This window comes from Salmo salar, chromosome ssa09 (assembly GCF_905237065.1).
Source record: "Salmo salar chromosome ssa09, Ssal_v3.1, whole genome shotgun sequence".
NCBI classification, from domain to species: Eukaryota; Metazoa; Chordata; class Actinopteri; order Salmoniformes; family Salmonidae; genus Salmo; species Salmo salar.
This window is the reverse complement of record NC_059450.1, coordinates 77278312-77287871: the sequence shown is the minus strand read 5'-3', so window position 1 is coordinate 77287871 and position 9560 is coordinate 77278312.

The window sequence follows — 9560 nt, the reverse complement described above, 5'->3', positions numbered from 1 at the left end:
TCCAATAGTGCTTGTCATGTGTTGTGTATCCATGTACCAGCCTATCAGGAAGAACTGGTCCATGTACCAGCCTATCAGGAGGAACTAGTCTATGTACCAGCCTATCAGGAGGAACTAGTCCATGTATCAGCCTATAGTGGTGGCAGCAGTATGCTTTGACCTGTTTAGTATGAGAGAATGCCAAGAGTTTGCAAAGCTGTCATCACGGCAAATGGTGGCTACTTTGAAGAATCTCAAATATAAAATATATTTTGATTTGTTTAACACTTTTTTGGTTACAACATGATTCCATATGTGTTATTTCATAGTTTTGATGTCTACAATGTAGAAAATAGTAAAAATAAAGAAAAACTCTTGAAGGAATGTGTGTTCAAACTTTTGACTGGTACTGTAAGTGCAAGTGGTACCAAAGAGCCTGCTAAAGTTTCATTGTTAAGACAGTCACTATTTTGTTTTTGGTGTCAGAAGTGGGATAGCTATAAACCCAAGCCTTGATGAGATGGATAACACTGTGAAGGAGCTGGACGCGGGGGAAGTAGGATGAACGTCACCTGGAAGGAACAGACAAATCGGCCGTTGATCCTGGAGGGCCCATACTAGGATAGCTTGCTCCTAGCCAGTGGAGGGTTCTCTCTTCACCAGACCACACAGTGCAACCTGGAGGAAGGTGCGATGCCTTGTCGTCCTACACAGCGGCATGGAGACGGACGTGGACCAGATGGTAGTGGTCAAAGGAATGAGGTACCTACCCAGACAATGAAGGTTGCCCGCTACGGAGGAGTGGAGCTCTGGGAACCCTACCTAGCCCAGTTTCAGCTAGCTGCGTGGCAAAATAGATGGAATGAAGAGGATATGTTGCTTGAACTGGACCTGGAGGGGAGTGCCTTACAGGCCCTACTAGATCTTAGCTCTGACCAGGGGAGGGACTACACTTCCCTAACTACCACTCTGAGGGACTACACTTCCCTAACTACCACCCTGAGGGACAACACTGCCCTAACTACCACCTTGAGGGAATACACTGTCCTAACTTCTACCTTAAGGGACTACACTTCCCTAACTACCACCTTGAGGGAATACACTGCCCTACAGTAAATACCATCCTAGGGACTACACTTCCCTAACTACCCCCCTGAGGGACTACACTTCCCTAACTACCCCCCTGAGGGACTACACTTCCCTAACTACCCCCCTGAGGGACTACACTGACCTAACTCCCCCCCGAGGGACTACACTTCCCTAACTACCCCCTGAGGGACTACACTGCCCTAACTACCCCCCTGAGGGACTACACTGCCCTAACTACCCCCCTGAGGGACTACACTGCCCTAACTACCACCCTGAGGGACTACACTTCCCTAACTACCCCCCCGAGGGACTACACTGCCCTAACTACCCCCCTGAGGGACTACACTTCCCTAACTACCACCTTGAGGGAATACACTGCCCTACAGTAAATACCATTCTGAGGGACTACACTGCCCTAACTACCCCCCTGAGGGACTACACTGCCCTAACTACCACCCTGAGGGACCCTTCCTCCTGGAATTGACACCAGTGAGGCTCTAATAGCATGTTCTCCCTGCCACATTAAGGCCCTGGAAAACATATTGGGCCCAGAGAGTTGAGTTACCCCAAGGGCATGGCGCGTAGAAATGGAGTTAGAGACCAAGATCTCAGATGAGATGGTCTGTTAAGCCAAAGTGGAACACCGGCAGTGGACTCCACGACGGTCCACTGTGGCTCAGTTGGACCGTCGTCCCGTCGTCCCGTGTGGCTCAGTGTGGCTCAGTTGGTGTTTGCAACGCCAGGGTTGTGGGTTCGATTCCCACGGGGGGCCAGTACGAAAAAAAGACAAAATGCAATTTAAAAAAAAAAAAATCGCTCTGGATAAGAGCGTCTGCTAAATGACTAAAATTAAAAAAAATTAAAAATGAGGTCAACACCAGCCTGCCTGTGCGCAGAAAGGCCACATCGCTAGCTATTATGAAGCCCCACCTCAGCCCTTGCCTGCCCCTGAGTTGACGGGAAAGGCCAGGGGGATGATGAAAAGTGAGGTGAACACCATTTCAGTCCCCTGACACCCCCGTTGAGCTGGAACATCAAGTTGGTTGTTTGGGCCAGATGCATGGCCTCTACCTTCCATGCAGCATCAGTGGTGAGGCCTGCCAGGCGTTGATTGACATTCTTGTTCGGCCATGTGTTCTTCCAGATACAGTGGGCCCTTCTTCTCCTGGCAATGTCTCATTGGAGCACGAGTTCTGGTTGGCCATTATCCAAGAGGACTGCATCCTAGGGCTGGATTTCCTGAGTCAAGCAGGGTTATGCCTAAATGTTGGAACACGGAAACTCCAGATGAAACACTCCGTCATGGGACTTTGGGGCAGTGGAAGAAGACAACAGCGGCCACAGGTGACAGACAGCCCCACAAAGATCCTTCCTCCAGATGAGGAGCAGCTTAAGCCTCCCAATGTTAGTTGAATCACTTCTATTCATTTGGGGACAGGTTGAAATACACATGAAACATTAGGCCTTTGCACACTGCATTGTTCTTAACCCCAGGCTATCTTGGTCCCAGGCTAGACTAGCCCTGAGCTAGCTTAGCTTGTGTTCACACAGACATTTGTTAACCCTGTGCTAAGGATTCACACTTGTATTTCAAAGCCCTGGGCTAACGAACAAACACAGCATGCAACCAACATTCTATCTCTGACACGCGACCAATGTATATGCAATAAGACATTAACACATTATTTTCTCCTGCTTCTGGCCTAGCATTTGATTTCCAACAGTGAGGGTTTGTATAAACCTTCGTTGTCTGTCTGTCGACATCGGAATTGTTCTTATTTTTTATTTTATTTAACCTTTATTTAACCAGGCAATTTAACTAGTGTTGCTGCACAGCTATTTTCAGGTCTCTCCAGAGATGTTTGATCGGGTTCAAGTCCGGGCACAGGCTGGGCCACTCAAGGACATTCAGAGACTTGTCCCGAAGCCACTCCTGCGCTGTGCTTCACCATAGGGATGTTATTGGTGAGTGGTGCCTGGTTTCCTCTAGACGTGATACTTAGTGTTCAGGCCGAAGTGTTCAATCTTGGTTTCATCAGACCAGAGAATGTTGTTTCTCATGATCTGAGAGTCCTTTAGGTGCCTTTTGACAAACTCCAAGTGGCCTGTCATGTACCTTTTTCTGAGGAGTGGCTTCCATCTGGCCGCTCTACCATAAAGTCCTGATTGGTGGAGTGCTGCAGAAATGGTTGTCCTTCTGGAAGATTCTCCTATCTCCACAGAGGAACTCTGGAGCTCTGTCAGAGTGACCATGGGGTTCATAGTCACCTCCCTGACCAAGGCCCTTCTCCCCTGTTTGCTCAGTTTGACGAGCGGCTAGGAAGAGTCTTGGTGGTTCTAAGCTTCTTCCATTTAAGAATGATGTAGGCCACTGTGTTCTTTGGGACCTTCAATACAGAAATGTTTTAGTAGCCTTCCCCAGATCTGTGCCTCGACACAATCCTGTCTCAGAGCTCTATGGACAATTCCTACGACCTCATGGCCTGATTTTTGCTCTGACATGCATTGTCAACTGTGGGACCTTATATAGACTGATGTGTGCCTTTCCATATCATGTCCAATCAATTTACCACAAGTGGACTCCAATGAAGTTGTAGAAACATCTCAAGGATGATCAATGGAAACAGGATGCACCTGAGCTCAATTTCAAGTCTCATAGCAAAGGGTCTGAATACTTATGTAAATAAGGTATTTCTGTTAAAAATATATATACATTTGCTAAAGAAATGTAAAACCTTTTTTCGCTTTGTCATTATGGGGTATTGTGGGTAGATTGGTGAGGAAAACATTTTATTTAATCAATTTTAGAATAAGGCTGTAACGTAACATTTGAAAAAAAGGGAATGGGTCTGAATACTTTCCCAATGCACTGTAGTTTGGAGTTTGGAGGACGACAAAAGTTAGGCTACTAATGTGCATAACAATCACAAGAAAACATGTTATAAATCATAAGACTTTAATTACAAACAAATAATCCACATGAAACATGTACATATTTAATATAAACTAATTGGTAAACTAATTTACAAATTAAAATAATTATAATAATTTTTTATAAGACACACCCACAGACAGATAGAGGATATTCGTTAGACCATTTTCCAACAGCAGGAAAAATAATTGTGCAGCAACAGGAAATGTGAATATTATGTGGATTATAATTTATGGGCATTTTTGTAGGGGTTGATACATTTTTCGTTAGGGGAAATCAAGTATGACATTTTAATGTGGAACTTACAATCTTTAGAAGCCTTTTTAACCCTCAAATACATTAAATGTTGGCATTTCCTGCAGTGCAGGAACATTTCTCCTGAAAAGTGTGATCAAATTAAGATGGACATCTGTACCCACACACAACTTCTTTTAAAATAACTTTTAAACAAAAAATATACTGTAAATGAACAATAGTCATTCATTGGAGTAGAGACATGATTTTGTATGACACCTGGTCAAAAACCTACAAAGATCCAGCTAACACAAGGACCATATGCATTTCAGGGAAAATAAGATCCCAATCAGCAATGTTCATTTCCCAGGACAAACTAGCGGGTAACAGCTATCTAACTAAATGTCCATGAATAGACACGTTCATACTGCACCTTAGCCCAGGGCTAAGACCCTCCTTGGGCTAAGAGAGATTTTAGCCCAGGGCTAAGCATCTGTTCACACTTGCACATACTGAAGTGGGCTAGCCTAGCACCAACCTTAGCCTCGGGCTAGCCAGTGCTGCTCCAGAGCAGTGTTAGCACCGACTTAACGGGGTTAGCCCCAGAAACTCTGTGCCAAAATAACCAGTGTGAAATTATGTAACAAGTGCACTGAGTCGGGAAGCAAGTTCAGAAAGTGAGTGTTTTAATAAATAAAAGAAACAAACACGTAACACAAACAACACACTGACATGAAAACAGAGTCAATAACACCTGAGGAAAGAAACAAGAGGAGTGACAGATATAAGGAAGATAATCAAGGAGGTGATGGAGTCCAGGTGAGTGTCATGAGGCGCAGGTGCGCAAGACGATGGTGACAGGTGTGCGGGATAATCAGCAGCCTGATGACCTAGAGGCCGGAGAGGGAGTATTCGTGACAAATGAGGACAAGAACAATGCCTAGAATGCTCACTGTCCAATCACAAAAGCTGCATTTTTACTTGATTTACATATGCTCGTGATGCCTGTAATGCGTTCTGCACCTTGTTTTGACAAGGAAATTCATACTATTTAATCCTTCCATTTTAGGACAAGAAACGAAATACTTTCATCCGTGCAAAAACATTGGTTGCTATGTCTAACAAAAACGGGTGCTATACAGGCTGGCTCACTTCTTCTCACTTAGCCAACTAAAGCTACAAACTTTACAGCTGGAAGGGCAGCAAGCGCTACATTTTCCTCAGTTTTCATAGGTTTTCTATTGACAGTTAATTGCATATATCCATGATAATAATATTGTTGCATGATTTTGCCTGGATCTGAAACGTTTTTAGTTCACAGCATCTGTAAAGGGGCGAGATCAACTTTTAAAACTGAAACCACAGATAAAACTCTTTGGTGAAACATTATTTCCTGAGGTATTTTGGGATTCTGAGTGGCACAGCGGTCTAAGGCACTGCATCGCAGTGCAGACCCGATCACAGCGTCATCACAACAGGCCGTGATCGGGAGTCCCATAGGGTGGCGCACAATTGGCCCAGTGTCGTCTGGGCTAGGGGAGGGTTTGGCTGGGGTAGGCCATCATTGTAAATAAGAATGTGTTCTTAACTGACTTGCCTAGTTAAATAAAGGTTAAATTAAAAATATAAAAAGAATGGGAAAAACTCCCCAAACACAGGTGTGCCAAGCTTGTAGCATCATACCCAAGAAGACTCAATGCTGTAATCGCTGCCAAAGGTGCTTCAACAAAGTAAAGGGTCTGATATTTCAGTTTTTTGTTTGTCATAAATTTGCAAACATTTCTAAAAACCTTTTTTTCCTTTGTCATTATGGGTGTAGATTAATGTAATCAATTTTAGAATAAGTCTGTAATGTAACATAATGCGGAAAATGTCAAGGGTTCTGAATTCTTTCCGAAGTTACTGTACAGTATATCTACAGAAACATATCTTTATACACAACATAAACATATATAAAATATCTGTCTCAGACAACATAAATCACAACCAATATTGTTATTGTACCTAATGGAAACATATGTAAATGTATCCAAAAAGCTGTGCTTACTGCACGATTACAGATTCTTTGATCTGAAAGTTGAATGTCATGTTGACAGTATAGCTATGTAACCTTAATCTTGATCTTGCCAGACTGTGAACCAAAATGAACTTTCTGTTACAATCTCATCTAAGACAGAATGCATTGTCATGCATTGTCAAGTTCAGGACGCTTTTTTTAAGCAATGTTCGGAGTTGGATTCGGTCCTCTGGCTGTGGCACCATGATTTAGCACCCAATTTTTTCCCTCCATGTTTATTTCTTGTTTAAACAGTGGGAATGTTATTGTTGTTGACGTCCTTTGTTACCACAGCAAAAGTAGAGCTGGTGTCAACAAGATGAATGGTTATAGAGTAAGAGGGTGTTATCTGTTTTGAATGCGGTATGAGAATGTGTCAGTTATAAATTATACATGATTGTTTTTCAGTTGCAACTTGTGGTGAAGTAGTGATTGATAAATGTGTTGTCTTAGCTTTCTGGAATGTAAGAAGTTTAATCACAGTAGAAAGTAATTTTTTTGTTAGAAAAACACCTCTATTGACCTATTACACTTACAATCTGCTGACTGCTGCTCAGAGACACTCCCAGAATCCTTCACTCCAGCCAGTTTAGGCCATGCCAGAAGTTTTCAGTAACTGAGAATTTTTCTGTTTATATCAGAAAGATTTGGTCATATCAGTCCAAACGCAAAATTGTATTATCATTTTTAATCAAACCGCCTTTGTGCTTTCAGGGGTTTTGACACCTTAATGCTGTATGCTTCTTTTTTATTATTTTATTTATGTTCTTATGGTCGTTTAGCAATAGCAGTATATATTTATGGCTACATTTGACTAAAGTTATACTAGAGTCAGTAATCAGTGCTGGGAAAGAGTGTTACTGTCTGCTTTAGTTTATTGATGTTGTAAAACTGTTATATTTTACATGTAGAATATAGAGACAATCAATGTCGAGATCATACGAGATCATCAGATGGGAAATATCTATTACTGGAAATTGTAAATGTTCTCCTGTACTTTCAAGTGCCTCTGAAATGATATAATATCATGTTAATTGAAGTGCCTTTCTGAATGTCCCTATATTTATATACTCTGTAAGTAAACGTATTTAGTTAAACCAGTCTCTGCTCGTTATTTCTGATTGTGAGGTGGTCTGATATGCAACTGATTTACTCCTTTCCTCCTTCAACATTTTGATGCAAATCGTTTTTGCATTACTGTTCGACACTACTCTGACTCAGGACAGGTTAGTTGATTTAGATTTTAAAAAAACAATGAAATACATTTTTCCCAAAATGCCATGCTCAAATACCACTGCTATTCAAGAATTGCCACTTTACTAACATGAATAACTGCTCTAATAAACAATGTATTATTGCCTTTAATAAACAAGGATACTGCCTTGTGAATGCTTTAGTTCATGTTAACTACAACATAATTGAAAAGTGTTACCAAAATGGATAACTGAGAGACTAATCAGGATCAAGGGAAAGATGAACGGAGCAAGGTACAGAGAGATCCTTGATGAAAACCTTCTCCAGAGCACTCAAGACCTCAGACTGGGGCAAAGGTTCACTTTCCAACAAGACAACAACCCTGAGAACACAGCCAAAACAATGCAGGAGGGGCTTCGGACAAGTCTCTGAATGTCCTTGAGTGGCCAAGCCAGAGCTAGTACTTGAACCCTATCTAACAACTACGGAGAGGCCTGAAAATAGCTGTGCAGCGACTCTCCCCATCCAACCTGACAGAGCTTAAAAGGATCTGCAGAGAAGAATGGGAGAAATTCCCCTAAATACTGTATATATACAGTACCAGTTCAACATTTGGACACACCTACTCATTCAAGGGAACCAAAAAAGTATTAAACAAATCAAAATATATTTTATATTTGAGATTCTTCAAAGTAGCCACCATTTGCCTTGACAGCTTTGCACACTCTTGGCATTCTCTCAACCAGCTTCATGAGGTAGTCACCTGGAAGGCAGTTCAATTAACAGGTGTGCCTTGTTTTAAGTTAATTTGTGGAATTTCTTTCCTTCTTAATGCGTTTCAGCCAATCAGTTTTGTTGGGACAAGGTAGGGGTGGTATACAGAAGATAGCCTTATTTGGTAAAAGACCAAGTCCATATTATGGCTAGAACAGCTCAAATAAGTAAAGATAAATTACAGTCCATCAATACTTTAAGACATGAAGGTCAGTCAATCCGGAAAAGTGCAGTCGCAAAAACCATCAAGCGCTATGACGAAACTGGCGCTCATGAGGACCGCCACAGGAATGGAAGACACCGAGTTACCTTTGCTGCAGAGAATGAGTTAATTAGCGTTACCATCCTCAGAAATTGCAGCCCAAATAAATGCTTCACAGAGTTCAAGTAACAGACACATCTCAACATGTTCAGAGGAGGCTGTGTGAATCAGGCCTTCATGGTCAGATTGCTGCAAAGAAACCACTACTAAAGGGAACAAATAATAAGAAGAGGCTTGCTTGGTCCAGGAAACACGAGCAATGGACATTAGACCGGGGGAAATCTGCCCTTTGGTCTGATGAGTCCAAATTTTAGATTTTTGTTTCCAACTGCCGTTTCTTTTTGAGACATAGTGTAGGTGAACGGGAATCTCTGCATATGTGGTTCCCACCGTGAAGCATGGAGGATGAGGTGTGATGGTGTGGGGGTGCTTCGCTGGTGACACTGTAGGTGATTTATTTAGAATTCAAGGCAAACTTAACCAGCATGGCTACCACAGCATTCTGCAGCGATACGCCATTCCATCTGGTTTGCGCTGAGTGGGACAATCATTTGTTTTTCAACAGGACAATGACCCAACACACCTCCAGGCTGTGTAAGGGCTATTTGACCAAGAAAGAGAGTGATTGAGTGCTGCATCATATGACCTGGCTTCCACAATCACCTGACCTCAACCAATTTGGGATGGTTTGGGATGAGTTGGACCACAGAGTGAAGTAAAAGCAGCCAACGAGTGCTCAGCATATGTGGGAACTCCTTCAAGACTGTTGGAAAAGCATTCCATGTGAAGCTGGTTGAGAGATGGTGGCTACTTTGAAGATATTATCAGGAATATTATCAGGAATCAAGATAAGACCCAGATGCAGACTTTCAAAGTAACACTGTTTATTGTAGCAACAGGGGCAGGCAAAGACAGGTCAAAAATCCAGGGAAAGGCAAATGTACAGAACGGCAGGCGGACTCAGGGTCAGGGACAGGCAGGGTTCAGTATTCCAGAGGCGGAGCAAACGTACAGCATGGCGGGCAGGCTCAGGGTCAGGC